The sequence below is a fragment of the Paramormyrops kingsleyae genome, chromosome 7 (genome assembly GCF_048594095.1).
Source record: "Paramormyrops kingsleyae isolate MSU_618 chromosome 7, PKINGS_0.4, whole genome shotgun sequence".
Taxonomy (NCBI): domain Eukaryota; kingdom Metazoa; phylum Chordata; class Actinopteri; order Osteoglossiformes; family Mormyridae; genus Paramormyrops; species Paramormyrops kingsleyae.
The window spans coordinates 34,478,651-34,504,902 of record NC_132803.1 but is presented as its reverse complement, the minus strand read 5'-3'; the positions used below and the strand labels follow the sequence as shown (position 1 = coordinate 34,504,902).

Genomic DNA, 26,252 nt, shown 5'->3' with positions numbered 1-26,252 from the left:
CACTTATGCAGTATAAAGTGGTGACCTGCCTGGCGCCTCCCCCTGGCAAAAACAGGACACAGGGCTGGGATACCCTAGACGGGACACCGGTCCAATGCAGGGCAAACATTCACACATGCAGACACATGCTATGGGTGACTCTGAGGAATGCAAACATGGAGAGAACATGCACACTGCATCCACGGAGAGCCAGGCACTGGATTCCAGCCCACAATCCTGGAGGCATCAGACTGCAGTGTTTGGTGACTGAGCTACCAGGCTGCCATAAAGTATGTAAATAAGCATAAATAATTCTATACTGCTGTATATCCTGTGCAAAGCCCCAGTGGAAAATGAGGTGCGTGACCTGATAAGAATCCAAAGGAATGCCAGAGCCATCAGCCCTTAGCTGTCTATCTTTGACTCTGGATTTTTCTGGAACCTCTGTACAGTGTGTGTGTCTTTAGTTAGCCGTCGCCCTTCTACTTGTTTTATTGCTATGGTATATTTTTATTATTCACTTTTTGGTAACACTTTACTTAATGCCATTTTTTTGTAATTTATAAACACATTCATAACAAATAATGCATTCATAAAGCATTATAAACATGGCTATAAATATTTATGAAAAGGCACATTTATTATACATTATGAATGTTTTATGAAGCTCTCATGTATAGTGCACTATAGATACCTTTACAATGCATTATAATGGTTGCTATAGGCATTAAGGATGCTTTGTACTGAATTTTAAAGGTATCTATAGTGCATTATACATGAGAGTTTCATAAGGCAGTCATAATGCATAATAAACATGGCTATAATGTGTTATGCATTTTTATAAATATTTATAGTCATGTTTATAATGCTTTATGAATGCATTATAATGCATTATGAATGTGTTTATAAATGACAAAAAACATGGTCTTAAATAGAGTGTTACCTTTTTTTTTTGTGCTGACGAGGCTGCGGTGTTTCATTTTGACTTTGTTTCGGTATGCATGCTCCTCTTTGCCCCATCTTCATTTACTGCCCCTAGAAATAGTAACTGCCCAATGAAATAGCCATGCTCCACCTGCCCCCCCATGTCACATGATTCTGTTTGGTCTGGTTTACAAATAAGAAGTGCAATATTTCATAAATATTTTTGTTAGTGGGCTGTAACCAGAAGACACCTGTAACTGGATGCCCAGTTACCCTTCAGCTTCTCTAAATGGCTGTATTAATAACTAAAGGACTTGATAAGACTTTCTGCTTGATAACCTGTCCACACAGGCCGTGCCATATACACATGAGTAAGAGTGGCAACAATCTGCTGACACAATTCTGGCGGCTTGGAGTGTGTGTGTGTCTGTGTGTGTGTGTGTGTGTGTGTGGTAGAGCTCTGTGATACAGACACCCCAGATAAATCAGAGGTTAAATGTATGGTGGCAGTCAAAAGTTTGGGCTGTTAAATCCCAAAGCATATGCTTAATTAATGCTTAAATGTTGTTGTTTTTTTTCAAATTAATGTTTCAAATTTTATTTTTTATTCAACTGTATTTATTAGAATTTTAACCAATAACAGTAAATGATACAAAAGATACAAATGCTGGTTTTGATCTTAATACCCCCCCATACCTCCCTCCCCGTCATACAAAATAAAATTGAAATAAACGAATTATATCAACAATACAAATTAATCAAAATAATTGAAAAATATAGTCCCATATGGTCTAGCGGTTTGGATTCCTGGTTTTCACCCAGGCGGCCCGGGTTCGACTCCCGGTATAGGAATTGCTGTTATTGGTGTCTGCCGCCTTGTATCTCTGGATTTAATTAGCGACTGGGCTGATACTTAGTTAATTGACATTTGTCACAAGTTTCTTCTAAGTTGGGATATATTCTAGAAAGTCTGGCCTTAGTATAGTAGACCCAGTGGGTAATTTTAAATTGAATTAAGCCCAACCGGGCACTTGATGTACTTCGGTTTACCATTCTAAGTGCTTTCTCCCACATTTCATCAGACAATACAATCCCCAATTCTTTATCCCATTCGAATTTAATTTTGCCCATTGATGTGTTATTTATGGACATAATTACATTATATATTTTAGAGATTTGACCTCTAGAATGGAGGGGGAATTTGCAAAATATGTTCTAATGCAGAAGGAGCTGGCATGTTTCAAATTTTAAACATTTTAGAAAAACCCCACCCCCAAACAAATCATTTAAAGTTAGAATGTAGGACACGTATGGGGGGCATAGTGGTGCACTGGTTAGCACTATTGCCTCATGCTTGTGGGTCCAGCATTCGAGTCTCTGTTCCAGCTCCACTTGAGTGGAGTTGGCATGTTCTCCATGTGTCATTGTGGATGTTCCAGTTTCAGTCCAAAAACATGTCACAATGAAATGTAGACACTGAAAAGCTTGTGAGTGCCCTGCAATGGTATATACAGGGGTCAATATACAGACCCCAATATACAGTGGTACCTCAGAACTCGAGCTTAATCCGTTCAGAACTCCGGATCAAATCCTAAAAAGTTTGAGTTCTGAACGAATTTTCCCCATAAGAAATAATGGAAAACCAATTAATTGGTTCCCGGCCTCAAAAAATTACACCAAAATATGTTTTTTTTAGCATTTAAACACAAAGTGAACCGGGTAAAATAAGAAGAGCATATACTGTACTAAACACATCTAAGCACATTTATCAAAATAGTAATTTGTAAAGTAAGAAAATAAATTGTCTTGCCCAGAGTGCAAATTACTCCTCCATATTTGGGGGGTACTTCCTTCATAACACTTCTATGACCATTATGGTCCGCTACCGTGTCAATATGAATAGTCGCCACCAGGATCAATGTTAAGAGTGCAAGATGCACTAGGGGTGTTTACTAACATGTATGCAACACACAGTCATGGTCTGGACATGCGACACAATGAGAATCAATACAGAAGATCTCATTGTCCTTACCCCTATCCAAAAGAATTTGGTTTTGATAACTGCCAGGAATTATCCTAGAAGTATACTAGTAAAAGTAATAAGCCTATACATTTACAAACAGCCTGGTCTGGTCCAGCAGTCTGGTGTTATTCCTGCCCTCTCAGTCCCCCCAGCTCCAACAGCCTTCAGAAATACATATTTGCCTATTAGGCTAATATCTGTCTTGATGATACAGTAGATGTTAAAGTACAGCCTAATTTCTAACTCACCTCTTGGTCCTGTGCGCTGTCCTCATCCTGCCATCTTCCTGCTGCCTGCACACTGTCCTCATCCTGCCATCTTCCTGCTCCCTGCTCACTGTCCTCATCCTGCCATCTTCCTGCTGCCTGCACACTGTCCTCATCCTGCCATCTTCCTGCTCCCTGCACACTGTCCTCATCCTGCCATCTTCCTGCTGCCTGCACTCTGTCCTCATCCTGCCATCTTCCTGCTGCCTGCACACTGTCCTCATCCTGCCATCTTCCTGCTGCCTGCTCGCTGTCCTCATCCTGCCATCTTCCTGCTGCCTGCTCGCTGTCCTCATCCTGCCATCTTCCTGCTGCCTGCACTCTGTCCTCATCCTGCCATCTTCCTGCTGCCTGCACTCTGTCCTCATCCTGCCATCTTCCTGCTGCCTGCACACTGTCCTCATCCTGCCATCTTCCTGCTGCCTGCACACTGTCCTCATCCTGCCATCTTCCTGCTGCCTGCACACTGTCCTCATCCTGCCATCTTCCTGTTGCCTGCACACTGTCCTCATCCTGCCATCTTCCTGCTGCCTGCTCACTGTCCTCATCCTGCCATCTTCCTGCTGCCTGCTCACTGTCCTCATCCTGCCATCTTCCTGCTGCCTGCACTCTGTCCTCATCCTGCCATCTTCCTGCTGCCTGCACTCTGTCCTCATCCTGCCATCTCCCTGCTGCCTGCACGCTGTCCTCATCCTGCCATCTTCCTGCTGCCTGCACACTGTCCTCATCCTGCCATCTTCCTGCTGCCTGCACACTGTCCTCATCCTGCCATCTTCCTGCTGCCTGCTCACTGTCCTCATCCTGCCATCTTCCTGCTGCCTGCTCACTGTCCTCATCCTGCCATCTTCCTGCTGCCTGCACACTGTCCTCATCCTGCCATCTTCCTGCTGCCTGCTCGCTGTCCTCATCCTGCCATCTTCCTGCTGCCTGCACTCTGTCCTCATCCTGCCATCTTCCTGCTGCCTGCACACTGTCCTCATCCTGCCATCTTCCTGCTGCCTGCTCACTGTCCTCATCCTGCCATCTCCCTGCTGCCTGCTCACTGTCCTCATCCTGCCATCTTCCTGCTGCCTGCTCCTGTGCCTCTCCTGCCTTCTGCTAACCACCACTTTCCTTCATACACATTAACAGTTTGCAAAACTGCACCTATACTTTTGGTGTAATGTTCTGTAGCTCATAACACTAATACGTCCTACTTACTCTTCTTTTATCAGCAAAAAAGTGTCTGATGTCTCCATCTTTCCTTTTCCTCCTAATGTGTCTGTGAATAAAATCTAATCTATGTTTAAGAAAACAGTATCTGGGCTATCAGATGAAGCTTCTAAAAATGTCTATAAATATGAAATTGTGGAATGCAAAATTAATACCACTAAAATTCAAATTAGGGTTAGGGTTAGGCTTATTATTTGCTAACTAGTTTTTTTTTTACGTTGCCCCTGTAGGTTTCACTTATAGTAATGTTTTTTCAGAGCATAACGTTAGACCTTCTTATGCATTAACATTGGCCTAATAACAAACCACACAGGCTAAATGGCGAATTAATTTCAGGAAGGCAAAATTTATTCATGATAAAATGAGAATGAAAACATAGGGAGTTCATCTCCTTGGAAAATGACCATGATCGATTTTACCTCATCAAATAAGCCTGGTTTAAATAGAGAACTTAGCTTATCTTGCTAGTTAACGTAACTAACGTTGACTGTACTGGCATCAGAAGGACAATGGTAAGTAATTCGACTTTTAAAGATGTCAGCTTGCATTAGTAGATGAAACACTTAAACGAATAAATGAAGGTTGTAAAATAACACATTTTCAACAGGCTAGACTTCTGCTGGCTACTTACATTTACCAACGCATGACAAACAGTACCATGACAGACGAACACAATGAACAGGTCACTCAATGAGAATGAATGACGCAACCGACTGGCTGCTTCTAGTGCCGAGGTGGTTAAAATGGTACAGTGTTCTGTCGATTAATGCTGCCTTGTCGAAAAATGCTACCGTAGTGCTAATCAATAGCCCTAACCCTAACTCTTACCCTAACCCTAACCCTAAACCCCCTAAAACCCTTACCTTAACCCTAACCCTAACCCTAACCCCTAAAACCTAACCCTAATCCCAAGACGGTGGAACTGCACATGCGCAGAAAGGCTCCATAGCACGTCTCGATTGGTAGGATTTTATGACAGAACAACGGTCCACACTAGGGGTGTCTGAAATCGTTTTACATAAAATATTCCTACAAGGTGAGGTTATCTTTTTTTTTTTTTACAACAAAAGAAAAATGTTAAGACCCCCCCCCCCCCAAAATTGCTATTTTGTCTATTTGGGGGGGTCTGGGTCTTGATCGGGGGGTATTGTACCCCCCAGTACCCCCCGTAATTCGAACCATGGCCCTGCCCCGATCGTCCGCTCCTTCCGTGTGCCACACCCCCTCGTTAACCCCGTCTGGAATCCCCGTGTGATCAGCTGTTTCTGGTTGTTGCCATTAGTCCGTGTTTCAGTTTGTTTCCCCAGTCCGGTCATTGTATTGTCCATCTGCGTTTTGCCTGCCTTACCTGTAATTAAACCCCGTATTCCCCGATACCCTGACGTCTGCGTCTTTGTCTCCGTTCTGTCCCCACTGGGCATGACAATATTATTAATAATTAATTAAATAATTATTAATTAAATGTATTAATGGTTTATTATTAATATTAAAATAATTAATAAGAAATCTTTTTAAAATGTATTTTATTATATAATAATAATTACTGTTACTGTCTATCATTCTCAATGTATTTTTACTGTCTAAATATATGTATTCAGCTAGTGTAAACATGCACGATGCTATCACAGCGAATGCAAGGCTGAGACTGAAGCGTTACCCTTTCTTTCTGCTGAGAGACGTGCTGCGTGACTCATTTCCCCGCGCGTACAAGTTATCTTAGGTCATCGTTCACGGTTTGAATTCTGAGATTCAGATTGAGCTCTAGGTAATTTTTTTTCTAACTGGTTGGTTCGACTTTTAAGAAATTCGAGTTCTAATGAGTATATACACACACACACACACAGTACAACAAATATTAGATGAAGTGAGTCCTACTGTTTTTATCCACTTTTAACTTTAATATTTGGTGTGTCCACCTTTTGCAGCATTTACAGCAGCACATCTCTCTGGCATAGTGTCAGTACATTTCCTGAGAACTTCAACACTAACGTTATCCCATGCCTTCTGCAACTCAAGCCAAAGGCTTTCTTTTGAATGTACAATAGATCTGTCCAGTTTATTTTCCAACTCGCCCCAAATTTGCTCGATGGGGTTGAGGTCCGGACTTTGAGGGGGCCAGTCCATCATTTTCAATGTTCCAGCAGACTCCTTCTGTCACAGGTAGTTCCGGCAATAGTTAGAAAAATGTTTAGGGTCATTGTCCTCTTGGAAAATGAATCCAGGCCCAATAAGACGACTCCCAGATGGTACTCCATGCCTCACCAGAATGTTGCGGTATACTTTCTTATCCATGATTCCATCGATTTTCACAAAGTCACCTGTTCCTGAGGCTGAAATGGCACCCCACACCATAATACTACCCCCTCCGTGTTTAACTGTTGGCAAGAGACACTCCTTTTTATATCTCTCCCCCTTCCTCCGTTGAACATACACTCTTCGCTTGTTGCCAAACTGTTCAAACTTGGACTCATCAGTTCACAACACTTTATACCAATCTTCCTTTGTCCATTTCTTGTATTCTTTTGCAAATTTCAGGCGTTTCACTATATTGTTCTCTCTCAAAAATGGTTTCTTTGCTGCTATTCTTCCAACAAGTCCTTCTTCTTCCAGTCTCTGACGCACAGTTCTTGAGAACTCTGATGCACCATTAGTCATTGTGGTGTTGATCTCGTCACGCCGTTCTTGTGAGGTCTTTCTTCTGTTCTTAAGACTGAGAATTTTGAGATGCTTCACTTGTCTGTCTGAAAATTTCTTTTTCCTCCCTCTTCCCTTTCGGTTCTGGTGTGAATTGGTGGCATCATGGCGGTCTAAAGTGTACTTTACAGTGCTTGGACTGCATCTCATGCGGCGGTAACTACAGCCAGCATCAAAAAGGGCGTTTATTCGAACCCGTTGCTCACTCGTTAGCTCCTTCTTCACCCTAGCCATGTTCAAAGAAGAGCAACATGTGCTTCAAGACTACTTTTAGAGGCTTTGAATTTATACCAATTGGTGGTGCGGCCTGAGTGACAAACCCTGATGTTACCAATCACTTAATGAGCAGAATAGACCTTGTACATTCAAAAGAATCACTCAGCTGTGCCCTAAGACTCTTGATTCACCATCAGTGTAACCATGATCACACCTGACAGTGATTAAACAAGCAATTTGGCTTCTTCTGTGAAGGAACATGATTGTGTGACATTGACAGTGAAATAAGCCTAGCTTGTTTTTTGTAAGGAACATGACCTAAATTTCCTTATGGTGGCTGTATTCTATGATTTATAGAGCATAATGACGACCTTTGTAGGTATTTCATTCGTTTTATGGATATTTTAATGGCCACTTCAACAAAAACAACTGAAACCTCTTAAAAATGGCAAGTGTTCTAATAATTTTGGCCACCACTGTGTGCGTGTATATATATATATATATATATCTATGCGCGCCTGGTGTTTGCAGTATACTGAACCGGTACATGAGCCTTTATGAGGAGTTCAGCACAGCTGTTTGCTACTTTCTTATTTTCCATTGTTTATTCTTTCTTTTCCAAAATTGCAATTATTGATCTTGCGGTCATCTCTGTCCTTTACACAAAGATCCTCAAATAACAGATGCTATCAAAATGTCATTTGATATGTGCTTCTAATGTTTGGTATGCATGAAGTGTTTTTTTATTTTTCCTGTCTTAGAGTAACAGTCTCTCCATATTAAACATAAAAACAATTAGAGCGTGAAAGCACAGCTTTGTCTGAGGGAAATCGTAGCTTAGTGTGCTCTGTAAAGCATTGTGGAGTGAGGGAAATGGCCTGTTTTGTTGTTCCTGGGTGGTCCAATTAAAACGCAAACCTTTTTTCTGTAAGATGGTAATCATACAGAAGTGTATATTCCAAAACAAACAACTTCTGTTTGTGCTGGTGTCTGAAAAAATGTATTTGATTTTCGAGGAAAAAAATGTAGTGATATAGCTTTGTTTATAAACAGTCTGAAGCAAGGGAGATTTTGGATTCAGAATTTTTATTAGCTATTGGGTGTTGCAGGAAATTCAGAGCTGTACTAAATAATTGCTTTCACCAAGCATGTTAAGCAAGTCATTATACAGTGTATATATTCAATGTTCAATGTATAAACTCCTATTACTAGGAAACAATGAAGTTGACTTAAGATGGCTTCGGTCTTGTTGGACGAGATTAGTGCTGAGATGAATCACTTGACCCCTGTAGCAGAACAATATGGCAGTGGTCAGAGAGCAACATCTGGGAAGTCACTGGATTTAGCCCAGGACCTGAAATCCTTGAATGATGTCATCTCAAAGGATTAATGAATAATTTAATCAAATCATATCTCCGTTTCCATGTTCATCTGTATTTGCTGTGATTATACAAACTGTTGACATCACTAGTACTACAATTACAATCAAAACTGAAGCATTGTTTTGAGTTAATTTATCTATAAAGGTCCTTGGAAATGGAAAAACATATGAATATAATTCTGAAAAATAAAGCCATGTTTGCTTATACTTCAACAGACAGGAGTGTCATAAAGGGTGGGAATGTTAGGACAATTCCAAGGGCCCCCAAGTGACAGGGGCCCTAAAAATATGGAATATAATTGGATTGGTCTAAGTTGGAGACCCAATATAATACGCATTAATGGGACCAAAAACCTGGAGCGGTGCCCCTGCCAACAGACCTCTGTGCCAGACCATAGTCCTCTGTGCGGAAAGTCTCATAAGATTATATTTCAATAAATTCGAATCAAATAGGATAAAAATTAATTATCAAAATTCTACAGCTACCCTAATCAACAAACAGGACAACACAAAATAATCAATAAGAAGGACTTACAGGTCCTACCTGTGCTCATTCTGGTAATGAATCTAGCATATCTGTCTCTTTTAGTCGACAGGTTTTAGCCTCGGGTTTTTTACAGCTGCGGTATGTACAGAGATGTTACATTGTAACAGCTACATACAGTGGTGTTACACTGTAACAGCTGCGGTATATTCAGTGATGTTACACTAACAGCTGCAGTACACATAGTTGTCTTACACTGTAACAGTTTGGTAGAAATATAGCCGTTGTGGTGGTTACACTGTAACAGTTGTGGTACATACAGTGATGTTACACTGTAACAGCTGCAGTACATGCAGTAGTATTACTCTGTAACAGCCATGGTACATACAGCGGTGTTACATTGTAACAGCTGTGGTACATACGGTGATATTCATTTAGGCACTGGGGGCATCTGACACCTGATAAGGGCAAATGGATCAAGAAGATGCAAAAGGTGAGGCTGAGCAGCTCACAGATTTGTCTAGACAGAAATTCTGTACATGCTTCCTGCCTCAGTTGAGTGGGTCTGACATTTGATCGAAAGGTCAAGCCCGACATCCCTACACTAGCTGGTATCAGTGTGTCTGTCATGTGGGCTATGATGTCTGATAAATGTGTATGTGATCAAGCTTTCTTTACATTTATTTTGCAGACGCTTTTATCTAAAGCAATGTATGATTGGGACAGCAGGGTCGGCCAGTCCCTCGAGCAACAGGGAATGAAGGTTCTTGATTAAAGCGCCAATCATTCTGCTTACCCTGAGCTTAGATCTAGCAACCTTCCAATCATGGAACAGCAGGTTCTTGAGTGGACAGCTGAGCAGACCCAGGCTTTTGTGGCTACCAAGGCTGCTCTGGCAAACACAACCATGCTGACCCACCCGTTGATGCTCTGCTTGTGCTCACCACTGACGCCTCGGACTATGCTGTGGAGGTCGTGCACAAGCAGTGTGTGGATGGCGCCTGGCAGCCGCAGGCCTTTTTCAGCCGGCAGCTTAGGTCACACAAGCGGAAGTAAAGCACCTTTGACCGTGAGCTTCTTGGCCTGTACTTGGTTGTGCGTCACTTCTGGTTCCTCATAGAGGGCCGCCCAATCACGATTTTTGTTGACCACAAGCCCCTCACGTTTGCAATGGTTAAGACATCTGAGCCTTAGTCCGCTCATCAACAGCAACAGCTCTCCTTTATATCGGAGTTCACAAATGACATCCTCCATGTGGCAGGGAATCATAACAGAGTTGCTGACTGTCTCTCCCGCTCGGTGGTAGGTGCTGTGCCGTTGGGGGTAGATTACGCTCGATTGGCAGCAGACCAGGGGGTCAATCCGGAGGTGCAGGCTTATAGGACCGCAGTCACCAGTGTGCAGCTGGCAGATATTCCCTTCCTTGACTGTGGTGTCACCCTCCTGTGTGATGTCTCAACTGATCTAGCTAGGCCTATTGTGCCGGCCGGTTGGCGTCATCACATTTTCGAGGTGGTACATGGTCTTTCATACCCCGGCAGACGAGCGTCTCAGTGTCTGATGGCCACCAAGTTTGTCTGGCATGGGCTGCGGAAGGATGTCCATAGTTGGGCCACCTCCTACGTTCAGTGTCAGCGGGCTAAGGTGAACCAACATACCAAGGTGCAGACCTCCTTTTGTGGTGCCAGAGCGCCGTTTTGACCACGTGCATGTGGACCTGATCGGGCCTCTTCCCCCTTCCCTGGGTTTTATTCACCTGCTAACGGTGGTGGACAGGTCTACTCGGTGGCCAGAGGCCATACCTTTGTCATCCACCACCACAGCAGACGTGGCCAGGACTTTCACCAGTGGTTGGTTGCCCCGTTTCGGGGTTCAGTCGGATGTGTCTTCGGACTATGGAGCCCAGTTCACCTCTGAGCTTTGGGTTGCAGTGGCCCAGGTTTTTGGGGTTTCCCTCCATTGTACCACGACCTACCATCCACAGGCCAATGGGCTGTGCGAGTGTTTTCACCGCTCTCTGGAAGCTGCTCTTCAGGCCAGCCTCAAGGACAGTGGCTGGGTGGACAGTTTTGTTGGGCCTCCGGACTGCTCTCAAGTCAGACCTACAATCCTCGTCGGCCGAGTTCCTCTACGGGCAGACTCTGCGGGTACCAGGGGACTTCAACAACAACAACAAATTTATTTTTGTATAGCGCATTATCACAACATTACATCGTCTCAAAGCGCTTTACAGCATCCCCACCAAAAGCCCCCAGTGAGTAAGCCATAGGTGACAGTGGCAAGGAAAAACTCCCTAGAAGGAAGAAACCTTGGGAGGGACCAGACTCAAAGGGGGAGCCCATCCTCCAGGGGCCAGCAGGGAGAGTCAGATACAGTAAATTTCGAGACACAAACGGGGAGCAGGGGGGAGATGGCAAGCCGGTGCCAACGCTCCCTCCAATCGCCAGGCAACCAGAAGGCAGGGAGCGGGTCATACAAGGAAGATGACACAGGCAGAACGGCAAGCTGGATGCACGGACGTCATTGGTAGAGGCAACGTCACATGTAGCAGGGTGTGCTGGACATCTTGATAGAGTGAGGGCTCCAGGCAGCACCCCCCAGGAGAAGTAGGGGAAATAAAATATGCAATTAGTCAAAGTAGGGGAGACTATAGTCAGTGCTAAAAGTTAGATGAGTGCAATATGAAGTGCAATGCTCCGGCAGATATGGCTAAGGCAGCATAAGTAGGAGGGAGAGGCAGGTGGGAATGCAGGCATGGGGAGTCCCTGAAATTACAGCACTGCAATCCCACAAGCGATTGTGAAGCTAGAGTGACAGCACTGTCAATTCAGTTTATCCAAAGCCAATGGCACCGATCCCCACCCAGCTCTACACCTCACACTATAGGTTTAACTGGGAGTGAGAAGTTAGCTAGAGCTAGAACTAGTGTCCCTATAAGCTAAACTAAATAGGTGTGTTTTTAGTCTAGACTTGAATATTGAGAGTGAGCCTGAAATCCGCACATCCGGTGGAAGACCATTCCACAGCTGGGGAGCTCTATAGGAGAAAGCTCTGCAGCCTGCCGTAGCTCTTTCTACCCTAGGTACTAACAGATATCCTGCACCTTGAGAACGAAGCAAGCGCGGGGGGTTGTATGAGGTCAGCAGATCACTTTGGTATTCTGGTGCAAGGCCATTCAAGGCTTTATAAGTAAATAGCAGTATTTTATAGTCAATCCGAGACTTAACTGGTAACCAATGAAGGGAGGATAAGACTGGTGTAATGTGATCAAATTTTTTTTGTGTTTGTGAGAACTCTGGCTGTTGCATTCTGTACCACCTGCCCACCACCACTGCCCCTTGATGCACCGGACGCCAACGCTCCGCACTGCAGAACTTGTCTGGAGCTTTCGTTCCAGTGCCCACAACTCAGTATGGGATGCCCCAGATGCATGTTCCGGAGGGTTTGGCCGAGGCCGCATATGTCTTTGTCCGCCATGATGCTCATCGGGGCCCGCTGTGGCCGCCTCACGATGGGCCATTCCGTGTGCTGCAATCCGGGGACATGTTTTTCACACTGGATGTGAGGGGCAAGCCGGATCGAGTTTCAGTGGACCCTCTGAAGCCTGCCGATTTGGACATGGACACCACGGCAGGACCCCCCCCCAGCCCCCCCCCCCCCCCCCCCGCTGCTCCAGCCTCCCAGCCCATTGTGACTCATTCTGGTCGAGTAGCTCAGCCTCCCCGCGTGTGTAGGTGCTCCTACCATTTAAGCAGAATTCACATTCTCCCTTACTCACGCATGCACGGTTTGGTGGTGAGTACGCATGCCCAAGCTGGACACTCTTGGCGTGGGTTTTTCGGTGTTTGGTGAGCTCAAATAAAAACACCTGCTTTTTGGTGCTGGACTTGTGGTGGCTGCCTCTTTTCTCTTTTCCCGCCGCACCGCAGCTCTACACCCTGACCTGCTGAGCCGCAGGCTGCCCCCATCACATGTGCCCCATATGTTGTTATTTACAATTTCTGGTGTAGCTGTAACTGGCATCTCTGAACACAGCGTCTGCCCAGCTGTCCATGTGGCCCCGCCTTGGTTGTTTTTGGCTCCCCGTGTCAGTCACACCCCCACACCCTTTCCCATGCAATAGGGAGTGTGAGAGCCCAGCCCCGGCTCTCTGCTTTGAAGGGTGAAGGGATCCTGATGTTCCTGGCAGAACTTATAACCGGAGCAGAGGTGGGAACTGCAGGGAATCCGTAACTCTTTCCTCACCCCTCATCACGTGTAGCTGCAGTGCATGGACGGTAATGGTTGTGTGTGTGGAAACCCCACCGTCCATGAAAGTTTGTTGCATCCCTACCTGTAGCTGCATGTCTTGCATAGAAACGAACAAGCACCAAATAAAAAAGTGTGATCCACAATGGACAGTGTGACCCCAGAGAGGAAATCGAATTGTGCAAACTTTGTGCAAACATCCCTGTTGTTTTAAAACTAGTCACTGTTTCCTTTTTTGTAGTGTTTCCGACTCTGGCAAATTGTATCTCCATGAAAGTGGAGGGGCAGAGGAGCCTGCAGAGAACCTCGGGTGAGAGTATTGCCTCAAAATGTGTTAGATTTACAAAGAACAGCAATGGACTCCTTGTCCTTACTGCAGTTCACCCGCTGCCCTTGAATTCCACAACCGCAGTGAGGTATGCACCATCATCCGCACCAATGAAAACCGCTGGCGGCCTTTTACAAGTGATGCTGATAAAGCTTTTCCTCCCCTCAATTAATCACGCCGATCTGACATTAAGATGAAATCACATTTGTAAGTGACTGTGGTAAATAGGCAGCAATTTCCATTAGCAATATTATTTCAATGAATTATTTTGGGTGGATTTCTGCTTATCAACTATTCTGCAGGCTCTCATAAGCATTACATTTATCAAAAATCTATAAAATATACCTATAAAAAATTTTGTCTTGAATTTTATGCTTTACGTTTTTTAAAATAAAGTGAAAACTGCCTCTTATAACAATCTGTTTTCTTAGGAAATACGCCAAATTTGTGCTTAGAATTACAGTAGGTGATCAGTGTCAACACACCACGGCGCGCAACAACGAAATGTGTCCTCTGCATTTAACCCATTTCAGGGGGCAGCTAATTCAGCGCCTGGGGAGCAGTGCTTGGGGGCGGTACCTTGCTCAGGGCACCTCAGTCGTGGCTTGCTGGTGGGGGATTTGAACCTGCAATCTTTCAATTACAAGTGCACTTCCTTAACCATCAAGCCACCACTGCTTCTGGAATCTATAGGACTAGTGGCAGTAGATTTCACTTGAAATCTTAAATATCAATATTAAAAATATTACATGGTTATCAACAATTTTGCTATAAGTAACAACCTGAGCTAAGAGGAAAGATATTTTTACTGTCTATAACCAAGTTCCATTTATAATTACTTTTCAAATTTTTCAAACTGACAACTACCCTGCTTTTTCATCAGTATCTGGTCTTGGTTTTTTGTTGCGCTAAAATAATAATGGTGTGGTCGTCAAACAAAAGGGTAGGCCTCTTATTCTCCAGGTCTTGGATGCTTGCCATCGCGATTCAAAATGCCTGATGTATTTATCCTCGATTTTTGGGAGCAACATGTGCAGAGAAACCACAGTCCCAGACTAGCTAGGACTCGTGTGTCCTTAAAGGTGTGCAAAATATGGATGACACTGGCTGGGTTCCTGCCTGCCGTCTGTGGCAGAAAATGTTTCCAGGCTTTGCCGAGGGATTCAGTATCCACCGACAGACATACTTTGCAAAATTACTGTTAATTTGCGCAACGTTGAAAGCAGTGGCAGCTCATTTGGTGGGATCTATCCTTACCACAATGCTAGCATTAACGGGACACAAAGATGTGCCCTTTTGTTAAAATGCCATCCACACATATAAGCAGGCTAATTCATCCTGCTGATCCTCATCCTACTGTAGTGCTTAAGCCGACCATGCAAGCAGCATTACCCAACCCAAGACATGAAGACACACCCGATCATTGTGAGATCTGCAACAGCTCCACAACACCCACTGTTTTTTTTTCTTTGGATGCTGCAGAGATCGTATGAAGGTTAGACTGGTTCCCAGTGCCAGAGTGCCAAGTTGGATGTGGCCCACCCACGTTGCTGTTGGTGTCTCCTGAACTGCTTAGCAATGACAAACGTCCATCACCTTCAGCACCTGTTACCATATACTGTAAGGGGCAGCATACAATAAACATTCAGGCCTCTCCCAGCACTTCTCAGCTGTTAACTGTTAATGTCAATCAATAAAAACAGCACTAACTGTGTGTAGCTCAGTGGGTTAAGGTACTGTGCTTGTGAATGGAATTTTGCTGATTCATTCCCAGAATTAACAGCTTGATTTCACCATTGGTGCCCTATGATGGGTTTGAGCCCCACCCTGGGTTGTTCCCTGCCTAGCGCCCATAGCCTCTGGGATATGTGATGGACCCCCCACAACCCTGAATAGGACAAGTGGTTTCAGAAAATGGATAGATGGATGGATTTCACCATTGGACCCATGCGTGAGTCCCTAATCCCTCAAGTGATCCAGTGATCTAGCTTTATCTTAAATGTGTGTTGCTTTGGACAAAAGCATCTAATAAGATTTCATATTTGGTTCAGAAAAATATGCCAATAATTGTGGTTGGTACTTGATGAGTGATTAATGATTTATTTGAATGTAGTAAAGATTGAGGTATGTAATTAGCTTATTGTTTTATATCTTTATTATATGAAACCTGATGCTGATCCTTGGTGTAAGTTAAATATTGCATGGCGTTCTTGGCCTAAGTGACGGTATAACCTGTCTGGTGAGGTGCAGGAGCTACCCTGGATGTGTGGATTGATGGACACCCTGGATTTATGGAGCACAGAACAGTATTTAACAAGATTAACTAACACACTACTGTCTACATCAACAAAATGCTGACCTCTCCATTCGCAGTCCAGTGTATTTGGAAACTGTATTCTCAGGAGACCTGGCTGAAAAAGTATGTTACAAAAAAAGACACATATTGTTCTGCCATTAAGCAAAACATCTGAAAACCTCTTGGCAACAGCTGTGTTTTGGAGGTGTTGTTTGAGCTGGAGCAAATCCCTCCCCTGACTCCTCTTTAGAGATGGGTGGGATTTCCCTGCTCTGTTATTCATGGATAGTTAAGTCTTTATTACGCTTCCAAAACAAATCCGCAAACTGAGACCGGCTGTTAACTTATGACATAATGACGTCCTTTTGCTACTTGTAAACGTGAAAAAGTTTCCTTCATGGCCAAATAGGAAAATGTGAAAAGCATCTGATATGGAAAAAAAAATACACTCCTATACTATATATGTTATTAATGCATATGAAAGCTGTTAAGGTTTAACCTGTCACAGCATGGTCACAACCTGTTCAAACTGCTCCTCTCCGGCGTGCGCTGCAGAGCACTGTACAGCAAAACAACCACACACATGGACAGTTTCATTCCACAGGCCATCACTCTGATGAACACTTAATTATCAAGGGCAATTCTGTGCAATAATCTGCTATCACCAAGCATCCACTGGTCCTCATGTATATGGTAACCATCATCTTCGCACTGTGTGCCTTTGCGCTATGGCCCTCTGACTTAAGTCTCTCCTGTACATACTGTACTTCATTGTTTGTTTTTTGTAGTGCCATTTTTTGCTGTATGTCTGTCCTATTTAAGTACACTGTGAGTGATGAAAAACCGGAGATAAATCCCTTGTATATGTAAACATACTTTGCTAATAAATCTGATTATGTTAAGGTATACTTACATGGTGCTTATGAATGTTCTATGAATGCAATATAAAGGCATGATGGTGCACTGGATGTTCTAGGAATGTATCATGAAGATGCAGTTAATGTAAAGTGCTACCATATACTTTTCATATTATTTATTTTCATACTGCTATATATTTCCTGCACTGCATACTTTCTGTACATTTTCTGCACTGGACAGTCCGGGTTTGTCGCATTACGCCTTGCCCAAATCTCTCATTTTGTTTACTTGTATATACACCATGTTGCTGGTTGGTTACTGCACTCTGTCAATTCTGTTATTTCTGTAATTTACCTTACTTTCATGCGACCAATTACACCAAAACAAGTTCCTTGTACTTGGCCTGTACATGGCGAATACGGCCGATTATGATTCTGATATTCGATGGAAGAAGCATCATAAACAAGACATAATGCACCAGAGGAGTCAGTTTAAGAAAAGGATGCGATCATTAGTGTGTAAATTCCGTGCGCTACACCAGCCATTTATTTCCACTTTAGCTCCTGCTGGTTGGCACTAGAGAGCTGTTATGTATAAAGGCGGCATTGTTCAACCATTCGAACTGCAGGCACTGTCTGCCATCGCGGGAACCTCTGACCCAGCGATGGACGAAACAGGAAGCGGCTGTCCACGAACTCGCTGGAACTGCGAAAGAGGAATCTGGGTGCCAATGAATGAGGGCGATTCATCACAAACGGTGCATCTCTTTTGTCTTTAATCATCACTATTACGGGAATGTCCAGAAACCCATATTGTGTGCTTTCGTGTCACGTTATACTTACGAGGGCATGGACAGTTTACTTTATATTTTAAAGGAATACATATTTCTTAATCCTGTGTAAATTCTATATAAATGTAAATGCAATGCAGCTTAAATGATTTTGCCATAATTTGTGTTGAAATTTGCCCCCATGCATATTAAATTCACTGTCATAGATATTAAATGGTTAAAAGCTGTTAAATTCCATAGATGGATTTAATATCAACAGTAAACAAAGGAGAGGGTTTCGTGGAAAGATTTTCAAACGTACTGTGTTTATGGTTAATTTTTCCAAACATTTTCAAGTAACCAACCTGATTAGAGTTGCAAGCATGCCTGGCTCCTCCAGGAAAGCGCAGCATGTGAAGGCATTCACAGGAGATGTACATGCAGGGGATCCAAAAAAAACATGGCCTAACCCTGACCTCTGACCCCAATCTTTGCTCACTTCTATGTCGCTTTGGACCAAAGCATCTGCAAAGTAATTAAATGTAAGTAGGGTGCAAGGCAGGGGACACTTTGAATGGGATGCCAGTCCATTACAGGACACAGGACAGGGGACACCCTGAATGGGATGCCAGTCCATTACAGGGCACAGGACAGGGGACACCCTGAATGGGATGCCAGTCCATTACAGGGCACACACTCAGACACTGAACTTAAAGCAGGTGAGACACAATGAGTACCACTGTGCACCTTTGGACTTTAGGAGAAAACCGGAGTGAACAGTAGAAAAAACACGAGCTCATATATTCATGATGTGTCCTGAAAACATCTTACGGCACAAAAGGTGCCGTTCCTTCTGAGCACTTCCTGTGGAATAGAGCGTCACGGCTGCTGTTGAAAATCAGCCATCGGAACATTTCCATTCAACTCCAAGTTGTTGGCTGTATCTGTTCTGTTCGTTATATATTGTTGTGTTCAGGAAATGTATTGACATAACCCACCTACTTTCTAAACAGCATGTTCCTCACACAATGTATGATCATAATTTGTCTAAAATAACATACATACAAAGCTCTTTTGACCCTTCCTACATAACAATAAATGTCATGGCTTAGAGAAAATACATTGTATGTACGTGTTTTTATGTCCTGCGACTGTATAAGACAAGCGGTTTCAGAAAATGGATGGATGGATGGATGTTTTTATGTTTTTTTATTTGTAAAATGAATAACTAACCTTCTACCGTTAGATCCTACTGTATATTGTAATCAACATGGGTGAGTGTTTAGGAAGCAAGAATTTGTTTTGAAATAATTATCTGAACAGGCTACACATGGAATTATGGGACTAGACACGTAGGGAGCATGCAGTAAGTGGAGTGACAGCCGTTAATTTGCGACCTTCAGATAAAAAATGTGAAACCAACAATGCAATGCTTTTTTTGTGCCGATTTCTACAAAATGGAAAAATGATTATAGAGGAGAACATTGATTTCCACATTTAAAGTAACACAGGATGCAGCTTGGTGGAGAGATTTCATTGTTCACATTCAATGAAAGGAAAAGTCTTGCTAGGAACTCAAGTGATTTAATCTCTTTGCGGATTCAGCAGTTATTGTGCTCATGTGATGCAGCTGGAAAGGTGCATTTATGTTGCTGATGAGTTTCCTACGAGCGTCTGATGTTCAGCAGGGGAGCATGAAAGAGAGAAAACTTTGATAATGTCAGTGTGTGGGATGGTCTGTGGTGACGTGGGATGTCAGCTGAGGAGTTTCTTCGAGGACAGACTGTGCCTAAACTACAGACTATTGGAAATGTGGCCAAAGTTAGCACCACTAAAGCGTGAAAGCAGAAACCCCTGTAGAGGTTTTAGGAAATTGTCAAATACAGTTCGGCATTGTTTGAAATTGGTGGAATCAGGGAGAAGTTAAAATGACTCCACCAGAACCAGACATCAAGCCTGTCATTGCACAGTATCAAACAAAATGAGTGATTAACGGCATTAGTGAAGTTAGTTTATGTTCATGTGATTTGTTGTCCTTTGATCTTTTACAGATAATGAGAATTGACATTGATGAGGGATCTGAAAACTCCAAATTTCCCTTCCCAGGTAACTCTTTGCCTGCTGACTCAGATTAAATAATTACAATACTCCATATAGGCTCCCAGGTTTACACCTAACTGTCTTAAGCTACCAGGAAATATGCATTATAGTTGTAATGTCTATTAATCTGGGAATAACGTCTATTACATATGCAAACCCTTTAACCCTTGAGTTCTTTGAGGAAGCTACAAGTGAAATTGATCACAAAAAGGCCTATGATGTGATTTACTTAGATTTCCAGAAGGCCTTTGATGTTGTCCCCCACAAACGGCTCTTGCTAAAGCTTAAAGCTGCAGGGATTTTAGGAACTGTGGCAGCTTGGATCGAAAACTGGCTAACTGACAGGAAGCAGCGAGTAGTTATTAGAGGCACAATGTCACAGTGGGCCTCTGTTCATAGTGGGGTACCGCAGGGTTCAATTTTAGGACCACTATTGTTCCTAATTTACATTAATGATATTGACACAAATACATACAGTAAACTGGTTAAATTTGCAGACGACACCAAGGTGGGCGGTGTAGCAGATACTGATCTAGCAGCAGAGAGACTTCAATGGGATATGGATTTAATTAGCGAATGGGCTGATACTTGGCAGATGAAATTTAACACAGATAAATGTAAGGTAATCCATGCAGGGAGCAGAAATATAAAGTACAGATATTTTATGGGTTCCACTGAAATAAAGGTAGCTGAATATGAGAAAGATCTCGGCATGTATGTTGATGCTTCCATGTCCCACTCTCGCCAGTGTGGGGAAGCAATTAAAAAGGCCAACAGAATGTTGGGTTATATCTCTAGGTGTGTGGAGTTTAAGTCAAGGGAGGTGATGTTACACTTATATAATTCCTTGGTAAGACCCCACCTAGAATACTGTGTGCAGGTTTGGTCACCATACCTCAAGAAGGACATTGCTGCCTTAGAAAAGGTGCAACGAAGAGCTACGAGAATGATTCCTGGTCTTAGAGGAATGTCTTATGAGGAGAGGTTAGCGGAACTGAATCTGTTCAGCCTTGAGCAAAGGAGACTAAGGGGGGATATGATTCAGGTCTATAAGATTCTAACGGGTCTGGATGCTGTTCAGCCAAATGACTGTTTCAATATTAGTCTAAATACTAGAACTCGTGGCCATAAGTGGAAATTAGCGGGAGAACATTTTAAAACAAATTTGAGGAAGCACTTCTTTACACAGCGTGTAGTTAGAGTATGGAATAGTCTTCCTGCTAGTGTAGCGGAAGCTAAAACCATGGGTTCCTTTAAATCAGAGCTAGATAAGATTTTAACAACTCTGAGCTATTATTTAAATTCTCCCCAAACGAGCTTGATGGGCCGAATGGCCTCCTCTCGTTTGTAAATTTCTTATGTTCTTATGTTCTTATTTCTTATGTTCTTATTAGTAATCCCAAAATATGTCGGTATGCATATGAAGTCACTGTAATATACGGTCTGCAGAAAGGCATGCAAATACTTTTAAAAGCATAAACATCACAGACATCAAGCACGTAGTGTAGATGGCCTATCCAAGGAACAGCATAGTGCATTTCATATTCCTGAAACACACAGAAGTAAGTAACCTAATAATAATCTTTCCATTTCAATAGGGTGCCTCTGGCCTCTGGTGCCTGACCTCCTAATTATCACCATGAAAGAAGTTGGCTTTCCGGACTCAGAGCCGGAATCTCGCTTCAGACAAAGCCAGCATGGCTGGGACAGCTACCATCTGTGTTCTGGCCCAGTATATACATCTTTCTATACTCTCTCTCGTTATTCAGTTAATTCTTGCTATATAGAATTAAAGCTGTCTAGCTGAATAGCTTAACCACATTATACTAAATAGGACGCACATCGCTAACAAGATTTTAAACAAGTAGCCCGACTACTTAGAAAAAATGACACCTCAGCTTTCTGTTTTTACCTTCCCTGAATTTAAGAGGCAATAACAATTCGTGAAATATATGTATAACTATAAAATGTAAGTAATTTAAATGTGGATTCTTGACAGATGTGTACCATTCGTTACCTATGAGTGGACATTAGGGGAGACAAAGGAGGATTTGTTCTGCTGTGTTCCCTACAATCAGAGAAGCGCTCAGAATGTGTGTTTAACATGTTTGGCTCTGACAGACGGAACACAGGCCAGCAGAAGAGCTTCTGTGTTCTTCTGAAGATGCCTCCAAGCGCAGGTTGAGGACAGAGAGCATCCAGCGTTCACTGCCTCGGATGGCAGGGTCCGTTTCAGGCTCCCTGCTACCATTGCAGCTTTCTGTCACATCATGCAACATTTAATCCAGCTAATCTATCTATCTATCTATCTATCTATCTATCTAATCTCACCCTTGAGATCTTGCGTAAAGTCCTTAACCTTAGTTGCTCCAGGAATCGTCTGACCCTGCTCAAATGTACGTCACTTTGGTTAAGTGTCGGTCACACTTTACCTGAGGTCACATGAATAATGTAGTAGGACATGCTTACTTAATGCATTAACCAATAACTAAGCATTAGCTACATACTGATCCCATGCTTGTTCATCATTAATCAATCATGACACTTCATGTATTTAATTCAGGCACTGTGTTTGTTAAGGGTTAACTAATTATTTAATAATGGCAAGACCGCTTGAGGGGGCAAAATTTACTTATTAACTCATTTACTACTCAAGAACAATACAGGTTTCCCCATGAAATACATGAACTGTCATGATTGATTAATGATGAATGAACATACTGGTTAATGAATTATGAGTATACTACTACATACTTTTGTTACCAAAGTGTCTACTAAATAAATAAATGTAAGTGCCTCTATTTAACATGTTAATGGGAGTGAGTTAGCAACAGCAATGAAGAGTGCTACAGACGTAGCTTCACATTCTGGCTCTTTGTGGGGATTCAGCTACCCTTTCTGTGACTCTCTCATAGGTGTTCCTCAGGGACATTTGCGCTCACTTGTAATTATAAATCCACATTGACTGGATGGGAAAACCAAGAATATGTTTAGAGCTACTTACCAAATTTGCCCCTGTCATCTATGTCAGCCTTTTAACCGTGGCCAAAACAAGCCAGTGGTGGGGACAGGCAGGCAAGCGGGGGGTGGAGCGGTGGGGGATAAAAAAGGAAATAATGAGCAGTGAATCTCTATTGGAAGTGAAAGTGCTGGAGAGAGTAACCTGATATGATATCTGAGCCCTAGGAACGCATATATTGCAAACTGGAAATAGGTCTGAGTGTGGCCCATGGAACAGCAGGACGTCCGTCGATTATAGACCCACAAATCTTGTCGTGCATGAGGTGCATCTTTATTCACCACCCAGAGGTCTCAGCAGGGAATCAGGGGGGTGGGGCATCAAAGGACCCCATCACGGTGCATTTTAGTGTGTGTGTGTGTGTCTGTGTGTGTGTGTGTGTGTGTGTGTGGGGGGGGGGGTTATAAAAGTAGGAGGCACTGGGTAAGCATAGACGCTGCCCCCCTGTGGATGGTTTACATGTCCAGAGTTCCTAGACAGAACTTGAACCTCACCGCCACGATCCTACACCAGATACGGATGGGGGCTCTCTGGCCACTACTAACTGGAGTTTAATTATCCGACCCAAATACCTGCTTGGCAGGGGATTTTATGTATATATATTATGGAAGCGGCTAAAGATAGCTGATGAAATGAACCTCCAAGCATGTAAAGTCCCTGCTCCATAGGGCTGGCCATATGGTGCCAAGTACGGCTCAGGACACAGCATCCCTCTGCACTCACCACGAAGACGGGTGGACAATGGACCGATGAGGCCCAAAAGCAGTACGGTCCAGAAAAGAGGGACAGGGGCCATGCTGTGAGGGCCTCCAAGACCTTACGCATGACCAGGTTGACAATGAAGAGGTTTAATAACGGTAGAGGTCGGAACACATCCATCAATGTTCATTTCAGCGGAAACCTTGAATCGCCAGTGTCTGCTTAGCCTCGGCCTACAAAAGGCATCATTGATTTCTTATTTACTTTCTTATTTACATTGATTTATGGGCAGTAGCTGAGCACATTAGCATGGCTATTGTCAGACGTAGTAGAGTGGAACCCAGAATATAATAAGCAGGATTGTTCAAGTCGGGTTTTGAGGTCGTGTTTCCGTTGATCTTATGGTGACAGCCAACCATATGGTCCCAAAGCTTGGACGGATGTCTTGGAGATGATCTGGAGCCCTGGGTGGATGAGTGGTGGGGCTTTGGCCAGAAGGTACCTCCAGTGAATATCCATGAAGACATGAGACCTCGCATTGTGGAACGCTGAGGCTGGAGATATGTTCCTGTCGGTCTCCCCAGGGAATCAGTGAACAAAAGCCGTCCCTTCAGACACCCCTGACACATTCTGGGCTGGGGGCCCAAACTGTTCTGACAGACACTGGGTGAGTGAAAAGACCCCCCAGCAGGACTTATTCCTAGGACCAGAGAGATGTGATCCATGGTTTGTTTTTTTTTGTGGAAAATCAGTGAACGGTTCAAACAGGACCATAAAGTAGTGGTGGAAAAGTCACCTCAGATGGCGGGCGTGTAGGACGAGGTGGCAGTGGGGTGCCCCCTAAGGCTGCCAGACCGCGTGGAGCTGTGAAATCAATGTCAAGTGGAGCAGAGTGAGTGGCATGTGCATTAAAAGGACGCGGTGCCAGCAGTCGGAATGTGGACAATGCAGAATATCTCCCGTCCCATGTCAAGTCAGCCTGAATCTATTCTTCCAAAATATAACCCAATTAAAGGTAAAAATGAGATGTGATTCTGGGTACTAGCTGTCAGACATCATGTCCACAGCATTTCTAGTCAAATGAAATTAAAGGTATAAGTTAAAAAAGGGGAAGGGAGTGACATATACAGTTTCTTAATTATGAGTGTATTTATTACAAAAATAGGAACTTCAAATGATTCATAATAACTTAGTGACAAGCCAGTAATGGTAATCATTCAATAAAAAATGTCATTTTAAGTGAAAATACTAGTAAGAAAGAACAAAAAGTAACTCATATAAAAATTGATTAAAAAGTAAAATTATAATTTCTTCATATGGCTGACGCTTTTTTCCAAAGGAACGTACGATATATAGCAGACTGAGACAGTCTCCGGATGAATTGGGGTTGGGGGCCTTGTGCAGGGGTGAAATCACTCTGCTGATTTTGAGATCTGAACCAGTAACCTTCCGATCACCTTCCAAGTCCTGCTGTGCCATACACCGGCTCCTGACACAAAGCACCTCAAACAAAAGTAAAATCCGCCTAAAAGTGCAGGATCTCCCTTGAGATCTGCAATTGGTAGGTGAGGGGTGAATTTGGGTGAATGCAGTGAGCCCCCACACAGGGCTTTGGCATTATCTGTGGAATGTGACGCTTCTCTTCATCCGTGATCAAGGTGCCTGTTCTGACTTGACACGTGTCAGACATGCAGCATCAGCATCTTGCTGCTAAAACTAAACAGAAAATAGAAAACAGAACCAGAAAAATCTGCGGGGGGGGTGTCCTCAAGCCATATTTCGGTAGATGCATGCAAAATGTCCGAATTTAACAAATAAAGCCAATATTAACCAAAAAGTAACAACAATCCCAAAAAGAAGGGCAATGGCCGAGATCAAAATGCCACACTCCATCCACACCAACAGCCTGTTCCAGGGGCTGGCTGGCAATAAAAAGCAGCCTAGCAATGTGACACTGGCGGGGGAGGGTCCCCTTGGTATATTTTCTGCCAGCTGGGGGGGGGGGGAGCCTTGGTATATTGATCATCTCTTGTGATCGACGTGGAAACATGCCGAGATTGAGGGATAGGGCCCCCTAGAACAGGCCTATAGTCTGTATAATGCAGAGGTAAGGGAAGAAAGACCAGTCCTTACAAGACCGACCCACCAAGCACATTCCCGAACTCCCCCTTGGCCGTTCCTTGCTGGGCCCGTCCATAACTGCCTGGTCTTCATTTACTTCTGTATCTCCCATTGCTGAAAGGCTGTGCCAAAAGTCCATTAGTGCTTCCAGGGTGCTTGCATGTCAGCTTACGATTCTCTAGGCCCCCCCTTCCCGTTTACACGAGGTGCCATCGCCCCAGCAAAACGTGTGGGAAAACCCAACAAGTGGGCTACCTCAGATAACATGATCTTTGCTCTTTGAATAATTTGCCAAGGTCACGTTAAGGACCGGTAGTGCATTATCCTGTTCAAAATGGACTCCTGCCAGTTTTTTCATGGAGATTCTGCAAACTCAGAGTATTTTCACTGCAGAGTCACTGCACAACTCTGTGAGGTAGATTACTGAGCAATACTTAAAATAAAATAAAAAGCCAACTGGTAAAATGGAAGTCGAATTTAAATTGTCCCTTAACTGTTGATATTGGGTTTTTGTAAGACAGTGTGGTGACATACTTAATTTGAGACACAGGACAGTAAACAAACTCCTACAATGAAAAAGCTTCAGGACTTTTCCTTTATGAAATTTACTGTTCAATTTCATATGACACATTAAT

At 43.4% G+C, this 26,252-nt stretch overlaps 1 non-coding gene across 1 annotated transcript; it reads left to right on the top strand.

The window, feature by feature from the left end:
* The first annotated feature begins 1,683 nt into the window (after window positions 1-1,683).
* Window positions 1,684-1,755, top strand: trnae-uuc (transfer RNA glutamic acid (anticodon UUC)). The gene has a single exon. It is a non-coding gene; the product is annotated as a tRNA-Glu (tRNA).
* Window positions 1,756-26,252: the final 24,497 nt, after the last annotated feature.